The sequence below is a fragment of the Pleurodeles waltl genome, chromosome 6, assembly GCF_031143425.1.
Source record: "Pleurodeles waltl isolate 20211129_DDA chromosome 6, aPleWal1.hap1.20221129, whole genome shotgun sequence".
NCBI classification, from domain to species: Eukaryota; Metazoa; Chordata; class Amphibia; order Caudata; family Salamandridae; genus Pleurodeles; species Pleurodeles waltl.
Window position 1 is genome coordinate 999,104,885 of NC_090445.1, and position 16,736 is coordinate 999,121,620.

General features: G+C 43.0%; 1 protein-coding gene across 2 annotated transcripts in view; it reads left to right on the top strand.

Annotated features, from left to right (window-relative positions):
* Nucleotides 1-16,736, top strand: part of PAPSS2 (3'-phosphoadenosine 5'-phosphosulfate synthase 2) — a 173,648-nt gene that overhangs the window by 31,370 nt on the left and 125,542 nt on the right. The window lies entirely within an intron of this gene.

Sequence of the window (16,736 nt, forward strand, 5' to 3'; positions counted from 1 at the left end):
TCTCTCCTCTCTTCCAAGTACAGGCTGCTTGCCACCTGCACTGTGAAACACCGAGCAGCTTTTAAATAGGTGCTCTGTATGTCACTTGAATGCGTTGCCCAGGGGGCAGCACATTCTTTCCCATACGGCACACTGCCCCTGTTTGCACCCGGTGCACCTTTTGAAAGGTGTGCCATGGCGCAAACAGGGAAAGTACACCGTGCACATATTACAACCCCAGGTCTACTCTTTGGAATGTGGGAGACAGTTTACACTATTTTGTAAAATGTACTGCATTTTCGAATATTGCATTGAATCAGGTGACCTACCGAATGGCTGTTAACCTTCACTGTAGACAAAATCGGTAGTGATGTCCATAATGGATGATCTGAATCTGCGTTATCCATCCTTATCCTGTTCCATTACTCTGTGGCTTTCGACACAGTTCAACAACGAGATTTCATACTAATAGCTGCTCCATGCCCAAGATCTAACTCTGCTCATCCTCTGACCACCTAGTTTGCAGTTGGCACCTTTTTACCCAGAGTGCCTGCTGCTGCAGTTCACTGCTATTCAGTTGTGTCTTCCCTCCCTTATCCATCTTGCTGTCTTCTATATCCTATTCACTACGACTGCTTTTCCCACATATTCATGGACGATAGTTTCGGAATGACGGTGAATGTTTGGGACATCAGTTTTTTTTCAGAAGTCTAACATCGCTGTTCTATTCAGATGACTCCCGTGGAGGTCCTTTCCATCGTGGATGTCTATCGTAGTTCTGAGAGGGCGTGATCTATGCCAAAACCTAAGAGTATCCCTAAGTAAATGAGTTGCATTTTAGTTCTGTGTAGGTTAATGTATGTTACATGGGTACCCTCAAAATATGGCAGACCTACGTTAGACACTACTGATTTAAACAAAGGTGCATATTTAGTGAAGAGTAAACTGTCTCCTGAGACCCTTAAGCCATCCCTGGGGCTGTGTGATCTGACAGCTGTATAGCGCACAACTACAATGGGTTGGCCACCTGGCTCTCAACATAGAGCGATTACAGCCGGACCTGTATATTTGGCCGGCGAGTGGGCGTGGTCTGTGAGATCCTGACAGGTCACGTGCTGCGGGTACGCTGTCTAGTGTTTAGAGTGGTGGGCAGCGTGAGCTACGGCGGTGTTTGGGTGCGCGTGGGCGTCCTTCATTGGAAACAGCGTGTTCTTGCGAGGCCCGCCATGGTAGCCACACCAGGGGCATGGTGCACCCATCCACCCTGAAGACTGTGGAACATTATCTAGTCTCCATTACGGGCTGTTCTCTGCTCGCACGTGCTGATCTCTGGTGACCCCTCCCTTATCAGTCCCTACTACGGACTTCAGAATCTGGCAGCAATGAACCTTGACTCCCCTGTTCGTGTCTAGGAAGGCAAACGATGAGCTGAAAAACCTACGTTGCTCAATTTTGTTGTAGTTTGGCGGAGCTACAAGTTGTTTAATAATTCCCCTTTCAAGGTCTTGTTCAAAGGGCCCTAAATGAAATCTGGAAACAGGCAGGTATTTTGTGTCGAATGTGTACTTGTTCTTGCTCTAAAAGTCAAAAATTTGATTGCAAATATAGTTGTGAAAACTCAAAGCAACGATGCATAAAATGAATTCCAAACATACGTCAACTTCCTACGATTTGCTCCAACTAGCATTCATTAGATGACATTAAAATAAAATACTTTCCCTAAAAACGCACTACTGCAGTTAAACTATTACAGTGGAGATTGTAGCAGTAACAGTTTAAAAACACACGCAGGTCTACATTGACTAATAAAAGAATATTTCAAGATGATATTTAGATGCCTCTTATATCTACTATACAAAGCACAGAAAAATAAAAAGTTAATCGTAGTGTACATTGATAAAGCGTCTCACTTCCATGGGGTACATACAATTCAGAAGGCGGAGGCCATGCCTGAGAAATACTCGGCGAACTCAGAACTAAACCTGTCCTCACCTTCACATTCTAAAACTGGTTAGAAAGTTGTGTCTGCTGAAATTAAGTAGAAGGGCATCTTTTTCAGGTAACTAAATGGTACCGTTTTTCGGGAGATATTATGCAGTACTTAAATAGTTAATGTTTGCCGTCTTATGTGCTGTAATAAGACATTGTGATGATATGTAAGCCGGTGGTTTTTAACCTGTGGACCACAGACTTTTGGGGGACACGATGCCGACTTAGCTGGCTGTTTAGAAAATTAAATAGCAGTGGATGAAGAATGTATATACGCATAGAAAATTAAACATTCTGAAATGCTCTGTAAATGAGAAGGAATTAGAGACTGGATGCTAAAAATTAATTTGGTATCCTTATTTTCATACGTGGCAGCAGCAGGAATACAAGAAAAGGAACCAAGTGTGGGCGATTGGTGGCCTCTCCTAAAACATTGGTACTCACCCTCAAAAGGAAAGCATGCATTGGAGGAAAAAAGACGAAACCATGTGCTAAAGAAGAGCATTTTGCATTGTCTTTTAGAAATACAACTACATTTTTTGAAATACTACAACCTTACGATTAGAAAATTCGATTTTTGAATGTGTTTTTGTTTGTGAATTAAATAAAGTATTTCATAATTTGTGCATTTGTTTGACCGACACTTGTTTGTGTGTTTTTGTGAATAGTTTTGAGTTTCAAAGCATATAAATTACTTAGATAGGGTCCCCGACTTCAAGGAGTGATTCATTGGGGGTCCTCAGAAGTCAAAAGCTGATGTAAGCAATAATGCTTGGGTACAAATATAACATCCTGAGAGAGTTTCAGTGACATTGATACAGAAGAGTTAAACGGCCACAAAGTTGGGGTTTTGTAGTTCAGCCTAGATAGTTACACTGTACATGTAAAAACAACTTTCACATCAGAACCCACGTCTCTTGGCTTTAAAAACAGTGGCTCCTTCACCGAGGCACAGATTCCTTCTAGACCAAAAACATGTCTCACTTTTATAAGCATTACCTGTACTCACAGTTGCATGGTTACATTCAGTGTTCCTTGTTGGCTTTAAATACATGGAGCTTGCCTTAAATCATAAAAGCCATATTAAACAAACATGGTAGAACTAGTAAGCCTCGCCCTAGTGACTTGCTGGCTTTGCCAATGCTTGCAAACACAAAAAAGCACAAATACAGGGCTACATGGCTGTTCGTTTCAGCAGCTGTGAGCACTATTTCCCTTTTTTACATCTCTGAGATGGCAGGCATCATTTAGATCAGTAAACAGAAGAAAATTAAAATGCATTTTTATTTGCCCAAAAGTGGCTTTAGTAGTGGAGTGATCAGGCAACAAATGGGAGCTCCTGGGTCCTCCAAAAAAGTAAAAGAAACCAAATCAAATCCAATGACTGCGAGGGATGGGCGGGTGAGGTGGATCACTGGGAAGAGGGTGGGGCCCAGGGAGCAATGTTGGTGCCCGAAGGCACATTTTAGAATGCAGAGCGGCCACGGAACTACCGGGCCCTCCAGGAAAAATAAAATAAATAATAAAACGTTTATTACAGGGACCGCAAGTTGTAGTTGGGCAACAGAAGAGGATTTGCAAGGAAGCAGTGGGATTGGGGGTGTTATTTGCGAGGGTGTAAGCAGCACACAGGAGAGACAAACACACGTACACTGTCGTGGAGTGCTGAATGAAAAAAGAAAAAAAAGTAGTTTCCTGAATGTAAGTAGCAGGAGCATATAAATTAGCCAATTCAACGATGGTTCAAAGGTCATGCTCCAAGGGGAGGGACAAACACAAGAAGAGAAAGACAAGCCATCAAATAAGAAGCACGCAAGTGACAGTAAAGCCAATCAATGGCAACTAATGGGCGGGCTCTTAGCTCAATGTAATTTTTTTGTATAGTTCACAAGAGGCTTTCGCTTATAGATGGACAGATAAAAGCTATCTGGTAGGGGAGACCTAAAAATTAAAAACCAACGTAATCAAAGAAAAGCACCAATGAACAACCCTAAATCCACTTTGAAATACAACCCTGCTATGAGCCAAAGTTGAAGCCGCAGGGAGGTGCGATTAGCAGCATTTTGCAGAAAAATCTAAATAAATAATAATAAAAACATAAAAATAAATTTCGCCCTAAACATGTATGTCCGGAAAATGCACAATATATTTTTAAATGCAACCCCTGTTCCCCTGCTAACTTACTCCCCCTTTCTCAATCGCAGTTCAATTGAGCATTGTAGCAGTTTCAAAAGTTAAAAGGTTCGCTGTATGCCACCACGTGATTTAGAACAAGCCTATTTATGCCATTAGGATAATGGCTGTGCAAGCAAATGTACCATATTCCGGCACACACACAAACACTCAACCCTGTTTTTTTCAATGAGTAAATACTCATTGATTCCTTGACATTATTTGCGTTAGTTTGGCTCTTAAATGAAGCCTGTAGATCTATTTTAGAAAATGTTGTTTGGATTTTTTTTGGCAATTTAGAAGACAATATAAATCGTAGCATTGACCTAGAATGAAAATGCGTCACTTATTGCGTTAAATCAGAGGATGACATGTGTTAAGGCAACTGCATTAGTCAATTGGGCTTTGATTATTACTTGGGTCTGATCTACACTGTCCAATATATGTAATGTAATTTTTTCCCCATCTGCTTTTTTTGGTGGAATTCAAAAATAGAGGGCACAAACTGACTGGTGTGCTGTCACTGAAAACTACTCTTTTCAGGAAACTTTTGATTGGGACATTTCTTAATCTCCACACCAACATAATTTTTTATAGGTGGGAGTGATTTTTTTTTCACCGCATGGAAATTGGAAATGGATCACTGCGTTAAGCTGAGAATTTTTATTAATCCATTGCCGCGGATGGAAAAAAGCCAGAAGGTCACCAACTATCTTGCTGTGAACCACAAACTGCCAACCGCGAAACGCTTTGTTCATGGACAGTTCATGCTGGGCATAGAGTATCATATTAAATGTGTGAAATAGCCAAAATCGACATATTTCTCTGTTTCACAGTGAAGCAGATTTGGGTTTCTTTTTTTGCTCAAATTCGTTCTGCAGGCGAACTGGGGTTAAAAAGTGTGGGTTTTGCAGTCCAGCAAAACATTTTTGTCAGGTACAAAAAATGATTGTGAGGTCGACAGACACTTTTTTCGGAAGTGTAACTTGCCCCCATTTTAGATGTGCCATTAGCTCATAAATTTCCTGAAGTGTGTCACTAGGAAAATCTTTGTCACTGGGGCCCCTAGTGACTATTGCAGAACATAAGAAAACCATTTTTCCATTTACTATGTGGTTGAGATTAGGCATACCCAGAGAAGTGATTAACCAGACCTGACCAGTGGGAGTAGGCATGTCTTGTATTTGTTGCTCACAGGTTAATTAGGTTTCAATCAATCAATCAATGGATTTGTAAAGTGTGGCTTATCACTCTAGGGGGTATCCAGGCACTCTGGAAAGTTGTTGTGCACCGGTGGCTACTCCTCCATTAGCCAAGTCTTGAACTTTTTCAAAAGTCGAGGACGGTGTGCGATGTGCGCTGTGGGGGGAGTATGTTCCAGTACTTTGCAGCGAGGCACGAGAAGGATCGACCTCTGCTGCAGCTGGGTAAGATTCTCGAGACCTGCAAGAGGGCGAGAGTTGTAGAGTGAAGCCCCCTAGTTGGCTGGTGGAAGGAGAGTCTGCAGTTGACAAACTTGGGTCCGATGTTGTGGAGGGTTTGAATGCGATGATGAGAACCTTGAATTTGCATCTCTTGTGTACCGGCTGCCAGTGTAGCTCTTTGAGGTGGGGGGTGATGTGGGTGCTTCCGGGAAGGTCTAGGATGAGTCTCACAGCTGCCTTTTCAATGATCGGGAGACGGTGATGGAGCTGGGCGGGAAGTCCGACGTATAGGGCGTTTCCATAGTCTAGTCTGCTGGTGATGAAGGCTCGGATGACTGTCTTTCTGGTTTTTATGGGGATCAATTTGAATATCTTACGTAGCATGAGGAGGTTATGGAAGCAGGAGAAAGCCACTGAGTTTATCTGGGGTTTGAAGGTAAGTTTGCTGTCGATGATGATGCCAACGTTGCATGCGTGGTCTGTAGGGGTCAGGGGTTGTCTGAGTGTGGATGGCCACCAGAAATTGTCCAGGCAGAGGGGTTGCTTCCAAAGATGATCACCTTCGTTTTGTCTGTGTTTAGTTTCAGGCAGTTGGATCATATCCATTCGATGACATGTGTTTTGGCGTTGCTGAAGTTGTCTCTGGGGGTGGTGTGGTCTTTGGAGTATTAGTTGCGTGTCAGTGTAGAAGATGACATTGAGTCCATGGGAGCAGACGAGCAAGACTAATGGTGTCACGTAGACATTGAAGATGGTGGGGCTGAGGGAGGATCCCTGAGGGACGCTGCAAAGGTTGTTCTTTGGTTCTGACGTGAAGGGTGGGAGGCGGACCCTCTGGGTGTAGCTTGTGATGAAGGCATGGATCCATTTGAGGGCATTGCTTTGGATTTAGTTGTGGTGGTGTCTGGAGGTGAGTGTGAAGTCGGAGATGTTGAATGCAGTGGAGAAGTCTAGGAGGATCAGGGCCACTTTCTCTCCGTGGTTCAGGAGGGTCATGATGTAGTTCGCTGCAGCAATGAGGGCGTTCTCTGTGCTGTGGTTGGAGCGGGAACCACATGAGGAGGAGTTTAGCAGGTTGTGTCTTTCCAGGTGTTCGGAGAGTTGCTTGTTGATAGCTTTTTTCAGGACATTGGCTGAAAAGGGGAGCAGAGAGATGGGGTGATAATTTTTTAGCTCACTGGTGTTGGCAGAAGGTTTCTTCAGGAGAGGTTTGACCTGTGCTTGTTTCCAAGCTTCTGGGATGGTGGCAGTCTTGATGGAGGTATTGCAGATGTGAGTGAGAAGCTGCTGAGCTCCTTCTGACCCAGGTTGAAGATGTAATGTGGGGAGGGGCCATTGGATGGGCTGTAGTGGGTTGAGGTCATGAAGGCAGCTCTTTCCTGTATGGATAGTGCCATCCAGGCTGTGATGAGGTGGCTGGGGGAGTTCTCAGGCGGGTTCAGAAGGTGATCTATGAAGGGTGGGTTGTGGAGGAAAGTTGCTGTAGTTGGCTGTGATCCTCTCTGGATCACAGTGGTGAGTACCTTCATCTCTGACATGTTATAGCTAATGTGTTGACAAAGCCTTTTTTTGCTTCTCACATTGGCTAATTTGAAAACCTGAGCATTGCAATCTCTTCTCCTTTTTCCTTTGTTGAGGGTTAGCCTTGTCTTTTTGTTTTAGTAAAATATGAAGTACATTTTATGTTCTCTACTGTCCAGCAATCTTCTTTGCATGCATTTATGTCTGGTGTCACATTTTTGGAAAGCATTCAGATCCATACATCAAAAAAAAGTTTTCCGTGTTCTAGAAGTTGAGGTTTCTAGTTTTTCCTTCTCGGCTAGAGTAGCCCCCTCCATCCAGTGCTTCAGCAATAGAGATCTGGTGCCATCAGCATCAGAATAAATAAAATAAAGGAGTAAAAAGTCATTCGTATTTTAGGCCCTTAGGATAATAGTGACAATGTCATATCTCCTAGTCAGTTCAATTCCTTTGTACAATCCGTATTGAAAAAAATACTTAGTTCTGTTCAAACTGTGCAATAAAATACAATGTTGAAGGGAATTTCCATGCAATGAATAATTGTAGCTTTGTCCCACATACCTCAGTTCCGAAAACCAGATTGGCCATGTCACCAATCAAACCAGCACCATCGAGGACGATCTTAGTTAACCTCTTTGCCTCGTTAAACCCCCTCACTTTAGCTGCTGTTTATAAACTTTGAGTTACATTTTATACGATCAGATAGGTTGAAACAAAAAAGAGATTTTTTTTTTAAATGGGCTCGAGCCTTCACTAGGTTTAGCAGTGCGTGTGTACCAGTAAGCAAGGCCTATCTGCCAGCTAGTGCCTGCTCATGTTGAACTAGTTGCATTTAGGTGCACAGCATCAGTTGACTCTTGGCACAATTTCCCACGTTAATGAATTTCAGAAACTGTCTAACGTGTTCACTATTTCATGAACTGCTAGTATTCCAGCACATATTCAGTTAAATACAGTGAGAATCAAAGAATCTATTCCCTCTCTTTTCCCTAAGCCGGCCCCTTCTCCAGAAGATAAAAGGTACGGAAACGCCAATTCTGTTATTTTCCGTTCTAACTATGTTGTTCTACAAACAGCTCGCCAATTATTTCCAGTTGTGTGTCCATGCCTCACATTTTTTTATCCAGCTGCCTCCCATCGCATGGTAACCTCTGTCATCATCACGCACAACATGTAAACACTTGCACAAAGGATCAAAACAAGAGCCAACATTCTTCCAACCACACATCCTACACCGAGTTGTGCATTACCCATGTAGACAAGTGCTTCAGTGCCCCACATGGGCAGAGTAAAGCACTATATAAATTGCACAATGCAATACACTGCTGACTTAACACAGCACCAAAAATGGGATGTTGTTTTGCTCTCGTCATCTAGTTGCCCCCTAGTTCTAGATAATATTTTTTGGGTCCAGGCGTACTCTGCTGCTTTTGTTTAATTTGATGTGATGACAAACGAAACAGACAGGGTAAAGTCGTGTGAAGGATGACTGTCCAAGCTGTGGGTACTTCTGCCCCTCTTGCCAGCTGTGCATTGCCATATATAACGTAAAGTTGAACGATTACAAAATGGAGAGATGGGAAACAGCGTAGAATGTGAAAGCTAGGCACACTTTGGCATATATCTATAGTAAAGTGTATACACCTCTACTGAAAATTTGCTGATTGGCTGTAAGGCGGAGACTCCTCTTACATTTGGGTTCAAGCATGACAGGCAGCCCAGTTGTCTGCTCGTGAAAGGCTCAATGAGGACATGTCGATACTTGGCCTGGAAAGGAACTCTACCCATTGCTTTCTTTCGGCTTTTTGTTTTGCCACTTTACTTTCTTGCGTTCTATTCAATGGTTTTATTAGTTTTAGCACATCCATCTAGTCTTTTTCCCTCCCATGAAGCACAACATGTTTACAACATCTCTGACTGGCTCTTCTTATCCTTCCACGTGTCTGCGTTTGGGGAACTTTTTTTCTATTTCTAGAAGCACACGACGAGAGTGTTTCCATTATTCTGTTTCCCACTTCTCCCAGTACATTTCCTTTCATAACATTATAAGAATTTTATTTTTCACAACTTTATTGCTCGAGTTGCACTTACATACGCCTTGTTTTATACAGCTTTGCCCTTTGAACCACTCTTCCATGAACTTTAACTTCATGTGGCGTGCTTCCTTGTTTATTCGCTTCTGTGACCCTCCACATGGCTTTGTATCCCTCTGCTTTCCTCCCTGTGTCCTCTGAGTTGCTTATTCTACCTGTATCCTAAATGTGGCCCTCCCATGTACCTCTCTGTTGCTTCCTCCCACCCTCCGAATTGCTTCCCTGCCGTCCTGTTGCTTCCCCACCCTACATTTTGTTTCCCGCACCTGCGTTTGTTCCACTTACTTGTGTTCTTTCCTCCCCACCTGCTAACGCTCGGTCACAAAAAAAGAAAAAAAATGCTTGTGTCATTTTGTTGATGGGCTCATGCCTACAAAATGAAGCAGCTAGAATCGTAGGCTTTTCCCCTCCTGTTTATTAGTTATGCTGCAGAGCTTCTGGGATGCTGTGGAGCATGGCTAGAACCATTGGCAAAGCCAATAGGTCCTGAAGATGAGACAAGTTGGCTTTGTCAATGCTTGTTACTCATTGCACAACTTGATCCCCTCTCATCCAGTTTGCCACTTAGCTCTACCCCACCTTAGGATACTTAAGCGCAGTGAAGTTCAGGATATTTGCTTTTCAGAAAACAATTAGGAATGCAAAGGCAGCCCTCACTACCACTCAGACCATTTATTTTACCTTGTAGGAGTATCACTACGGTCCTGTGTAGGTCTTTGCCTAGAGGTCACAAAGGACATTGTGATTTTACCACATCTCTAGGTATTCTGTAGAAAATCATGTCCGGTGTTCGCATATTCAAAAGCATTATCCTGTTTTTATGTGCAATTAGTGCGCAGCTGGAATCAGTCAAATCAACAAGCTAACAAGGGCTTGTAGTATGAAAGTGTGGATGGACTAAGGGCCAGATGTAGCAAGCAGTTTTGCCCATTCTGTGTCTATGGGAAAATGTGTTCGTACATATGGCCCTAACTGTGGAGAAGGTTTGCTGGGTCGTTGTTTGGGGTGGCAGTGGATGGGGCAGCAGACTGTGCATTAACAGATTTTGGAAACTGGTTTGGTTTTGGAAACTGGTTTGCATTGGAACGGACTCCGGTTGGTTGTAAACCCGCGCCGTAGTTGCAGTGCTTTAAGACTTTTTCTTAGGTTTGTAGTGCCTTTTCTGTAACGCTTTTTTTACCAGATCAGCAGCGCTTGCATACCTCTTGCATGTATAACTCTGAGTTGCTCAAATCTGAGCTAACACTGTTACACTTTGTACTTGAGATTACACAAATTCCCTTTTGTATATTCATCACCAACTAATAATAATAAGAAAAAGTACTCAGGAGACTGAAGTCAACCTATTTCATTTTCCCTGAGATTCATCAAACCTGAAAGAGCCAGCAATAAGTCGAGGCATCCCTTGGTGGAACAAGGGCTGATTCAGAGCCAAGCGCCAGTGTTGTAGTGATCATAAAAGCCCATTGAGGCCGCTGCAGAAAATGCAGCGTTACCAGAGGGAGGTTGGACACCGGCCAGCTCTTGTTTATGAATGGGTGTATTTGTTGTATTTTTTTCTTTTTGCCAATGTGCCGCTTTGGATTGACTGGGCCTGAACGCTTGAAATGTGTGACTGTGCAAATTACAGTTTAGAGAGGAATAACAAGCTGGGACACAGAAGGCTTTATTTACCTCAGCACTTCAGATCCACCCGTCAGAAGTCGAGAAAGAGCTTATGTGTTTATATCGTCTCATGAACACTTTTCCACACAGTATTATTTTGAAAAAATATTGATATATTTTAAAACCTTAATTTAGAGTTATTTTGGAGTTTGCAGGTGGAGTTTCTTACTTTTAAAGTCGTATTTTCTCTTAAATGTCCTCGAATTTGGAAAACCCAGAGCATGTGATGTTTCTATAGGGAGTAATGCAGCTAAATATGTGTTTGCTAAATTGTGAGCTGTGTGGCCACCGTATCCTCATTTTGTTTTGTGTACATTAACTTGGAACATAGTGCCCTGCGTATTAAAACAGCTTTATCACTAACTGCCCCTGCTCACCTGCAAAACTGCATACCTGTGAAACGCCAGTGCAGCAAGCAGTAGTGTCTTTCCCTTGTAGAAAGGGAAACTTTCTTTTTCATCAAGGCTTTGGGCTCTGGCAAATGCCAGGTATCTGTCCTTTAGGGATGGAGCCTAACAACATGGTGACAACATGGCTGCCTTTGGAAGATCTGCAGGAAAGCCAATACATTTGTGGGAGGACCTGTAATAGATCTGTTGTACTGAGAATGCTACTTTTTTAGAATGATGCACAATATTACAACTTGAGCAGATGTGAGTGAAAGCAAATCTTTGATATGGAAGGGATTCGCTAGATGGGAAAACAGTTATGAGGTTGTGGGCACAATAAAGAAACTTTTTTGTTATTTAATGAAAGAGATATGCTTGCACTGAAAGAGTGCAAGATTTATCTGTACGAGTAATTGTATATGATTCAATTCTTCTACACATTATATGCTAAGAGTGAATAGTTGGGAAAACACAGAATCAGGATATAAAACGTAGCACAGTGAATGTGGTTGTCTGTACTATCAAGACTTGACTACTTCCCAAAGATACATTTTTTGCAATATTAGAATAACAAAGGGTTGAGACAAAAACAATGAGGATCTAAGCCCATGACCTACAGTTTGTCTGCAGCTCCTTGATGCCACAAAATAGTTGATTTTGCTATAATAGAAGGCTTGCAATTTATGAACTGGAAGTAACAAAATAATCTCACTATCAAAAGCGATAGCCCACTTACTCATCGAAATAAAATATGAATCTTTGATCTGCATGTTACACAAAGTGCTTTGCGGTATGCACATTAACCCTCTATGCTACTTTATAAGTCAGAACTGGAATTGAATAAAACACAGAACACCCGGAGTTGCATTAAGTACCAGAGTTATCTTACTGCTATTATAATCCCCACAAAATTGCCAGTCAGTCACACAATGATCTCAGCCGCAGGTGTCATATCCCTGTAAAATATTAGAAAATGCAGGCTCTTTATGACCAGTTAAGTAATCTAGAATAGATTTACTGTCACATATTTCCTTGTTGCCAGTTATCGCAGCAGACTTTTAAAAAAATACTTATATAATTTGACTATCAGACTCTGCTTTTCAAGCTCCTCCTATTGTGACTCCACCCCCTGTCATCTGCTACACTTTGACCCTCAAATGATGGGTTCCTAAAGTATTTTTTTCCAATTCCAGCACTGCTTGTCAATCAATAATAGCACTTAGTGAATAAGTGCTGTTTCTATAACAACCCGAGCTGTCGACTTTGTACATGGGTAACCAGATTTGAGTCCCGCATCAGCTCAACATCCTGTGATTCTGAGCAAATTACTTAACCTGACCCTATGTTTGAGAAAAAACCTGCTCTTGTTTAATGTAACATGGGGTTAAAACGTGGGGAGTGCTTCAAATGCTATAATGCTTTTGAGCCAAGTATGCAGAATGCATAAAAACTGCACAAAAATGTATATAGAACTGAAGTCACAGGAAGCCGTAATCTGGAAAGGCTGAATTAACTAAAAGAGCGGTCCGTAAATTTGCCTGCTGTAGCATGAAGTGGTGTTTATTTTACAACCACCCAATCCGGGAGAAGAAAAAATGTTGTTAAATATAATTAAAATATATGTTAATTGAAAATTACAAAGTGTAAACCGCGTGCCCTCATTGAGGCTCCAATCATGACCTTCAGATTGGAGACTGACGTGCTGCCTGCTGCGCTAAAGAAGAGCTGAAATAAACCCCCTTCAAAACTGTGTTTGGTGCAGATCACCAGACCGTTTCACTCTTTTTAGTTATTTATGTTTACATATTTCTTGTTCACAACAGTGGGCGGCTTCTCCGCTAGGGTGCAGAAGCGTCACCCAACAGGGGCGGCTCTTCCGCTAGGGCGCAGGAGCGTGGTCCTCCACACCAGCAGCAGCATCTGCTGGAGGGCAGATAGACTCTCCCAATCTGCCTGGGAGCGCTCTGGCTCGGCGCTCCGACCAATCGGAATGCTGCTGCATTTAGGCTGGTCGCTGGGCAGGCTGGGAGCCTGTACCTGTGGCAAAGGAAAGAGGAGCTGCGCGGTGGTGGCGGCGGACTCAGGTAAATTCTTTTTTTTTTTTAATTAATTTTTCCTCCCAGAACTGCCCCGCCATGCGCCGTGAGCCGCACCTGGTTCACAAATGCATTAACTCATCATATGCTCTGTTTCCAGTTCCCAGTTTTGCTTGCTACTTCATACTCAAACATATTCAAAGCTAATAAAAAAATGAAATCCTAAGCTAGTTTATTGATGTTGCAAACAACCGTGATTCACTGTGCAGCACAAATGTGGAAGACAGACTATCTGCATTGTGCTGCAGAGCTGAGCTGGTGTGCGAGATACCAAGTCTATCGTGCAAGATAAGCACAAAGAAGAAAGAGAGAGCCATGCCCATGCTAGCCCAACTGCACCTCTGACACCCTTCCTCACACCGGACTTAGCACTCTGTGTGATGCCAAGAACACTGAAATCAGAGGTTGACCTGAACAAGCACTGGCAAAGTCATTAGGTCTGGGTTTAAGAACCTATTGACTTTGCTAATGCTAACCATGCATGTACGACTACAAAGGCATCACAACTTTTTTAAAATTTATTTAGTGATCCAAATGGATCAGTAGGAGAAGAGGATGAGGCGAAACGGCCAGAGCTGCCGACATTGGAGCTGGGGCATAACGGCCAGAGCTGCTGACTTTGGAGCTGTAGAACCGGGTTCGAGTCTCGGCATCGGCTCAACACCGTGTGATTCTGGGCAAATCTCTTAATCTCTCTGTGCCTACCAAAAATGAATGTGTCCTTGTGTGATGCAAGTGGTGCTCATGTAAAGTGCTCCAATACCTTTGGGTTGAGTTTGCGCAATACAAAACCATTAAAAAAAAAGAGACGTGCAAAACAGTTGGGGGAAGGCTTGAAGCAACCGCAGGGTGTTGAGAAAAACACGGACAAAACAGAAAAATACAGCAAGGGGGGGATGGGATGGCAGAGAACCACAAGGGCTAGAGATAGTAATATGGGTTTGGATAGCCCTGAAGCACATTGCAGTGTTGGGCGCTGGCGTTACACAGACTCCCATAGTGAGAGGGCGGGGGGAGACAGCCTACAAACACATGCACTCTTATGGAGTGTGGCAACTGAAAGAAAGAAGTAGCTCCGAAAGCACGGGGAGTGGAAGGAAGCTGGGCAAGGAAGGAGTACTTGGGCCTTTCTCCAGGGGATGTACAAACAAATAAAAAGGAAGTAAGCTGACACGCGTGAAACCTAAAATCGAACTCTTTGAAGGAAATGGAAATCATTTGGCCGTAAATGCGAATAGCCCTTATATCGCAGGGGTTGTTTCCTAGCACTACCTGCTTTTTAGAGTCTTTGCAAAATGAGACTTTTAGTTGATGTCCCTACATGTCCCAGCATGTAAAATGCAGTAGGTTAAAAAGCCAGGGCTCTGTTAACCCAGTGTAGTTCACAAATGTTGTGCAATGCCTCAAGAGAAGCCCCACACTTACCCGGGAAGTATCACACGACCACACTTTGGACCCTGCCCGCCCAACTCAAATGAGAACGTGCTGTCCGCGCTCGGAGAAATGCAAAAAGAAGAAAAAGTAATCTTTGAGATACTACTGCATAGTTTTGTTTTTTTTTGCAATTTACTTTCCGGGTTTGCTCCTTGAACTGTACGAGATTCAAATCTAATGTGGCTACTCATGGGAGAATAGCTGCAAGTCTGTTTCATTAGTTAAGGGTCGAAACGTTCCTTTCATGGTTCATGCTGTGCTAACACTACGCTGTTAAAGTAAATTAGGCAAAATATTACCGACGCGAAGTAGAGACAGAGCTCATTATCCAAAGGAGAGCTTTACCTAGAAGGGACTGTCAGACTGATGTCACAATAGGTCTCAAAATCCCAAAAGACGTCATCAGCAGAACCACTTTCTAGAAGGCCTATTGCCAGTGATTGTAACAAATACAGGACTTTTTTCTCTGCTTGGTTTGGCCCCTTTAAGGGCTGAACTATGAATGGTGTAATGTAAATGTCATCCTTTTAAAGGTCACCATTGAAACATTGCTTTTTACCCAGCCTTATTCTATCTCTGAATGTCTTGTGACATAACTATTTGACCTGTCAAAAACTGCCACTGGCGTTTCCCTTCGCGTCGCTTTCAGACAAGAAATGTGACTGCAGTTTCTACCTTTATATAGCATCAACAGAAATATCTGATCATGCTTATTGGTGACAGGTAAAAAGAGCTTTCCGGCAGTAAGTTGAAGATATGTAATTTCTCAGTGCCCTAAAATACCAGCCATCATCTCCCATGACTAAGGATGTGCGAGAGACTTGAACGATTATTAATGTAATCAGACAGGGAGTCTCCTGGTAACAGTATACAAGTTTCTACTAAAGGATAAGGAATAAAATAAAAATAAGCTCTCTCCTGCTCGTGCATCACAGGCAATGCTTATTTTGTGCCGGTGGTTGCGGCTAGTGGGCACTGGCTCTCATTTCTGGGGGCTGGGACTTCAAGATCATCCCCAGAGCAATGGAGAGATTCAAAACAGGATGAAAGAAGAATGAGGAGAAAGTTGGGAAAAGAGTGACAACTGAGGATAGCAAGGATCTGGGAGCATGAAATAAAGCAACACCAAGTGAAGAGATGTAGAAGAAGGAGGCATGGGGGAATTAAGGCTGAACAGACTTGTTGTTGACCAGCTCCAGATTTTAGCTTGTTGGTGTTGGTCTCCTCATAAACCATTGGGCCCCAGCGTTTATTTTCTTTTCAGAAATTAAGATAACATCCATTTTTTTTCTAAGGAACACTTTTACCAGAAACACCTTACAAACGTCCATCATGTACATAAGCAAACTTAACACTGGCAGTAAACACGTCCATGGGAAAGTGTGAAATGATCTGGGTGAGTGGGCTTGAATATGGAGCATTTCATACATATGTGGCTGGGGTTTGAGAGGTCTTTACTACTTGGAGGTTTTTAGGCTGCCTTGAGTGTTTAGGGGTTTTTGATTCAGCAGGAAGGCCTTGAAAGTACTGAGGCAAGTGATTATTCAGCAGTTGTTAGGTGCCAGAAGCATGAAAGTAGATGCTTAGCAGCTAATGTTGGATTTCTGACCAAAGGGGAGCAGTAGGGGTTTTAAGCATTTTTTCGTTGTGAGAGTGTGAACTTCTTCCAGCTAGAGAAGTTCAAGCGGTTCCTGGTTCAAGCGGGAGCAGCTGCTGAATGTCTTGGAACTGGTGCAGGACAGGCGAGGGGGACAACTTGGAAATGCATTGCACAGGCAGACTTCAATCAATCAATCAAAAAATGTATTAAGCACTATTCACCCGGTAGGGTCTCAAGGCGCTGTGGGAGGGGTGAAGAGGAAGACGATTTACTGCTCAAAAAGCAATGTCTTGAGGTGTTTTCTGAAAGTCAGGAGGTCCTGGGTCTTGCATAGGTTGGTGGGGAGGGAGTTCCAGGTACTGGAGGCAAGGTAG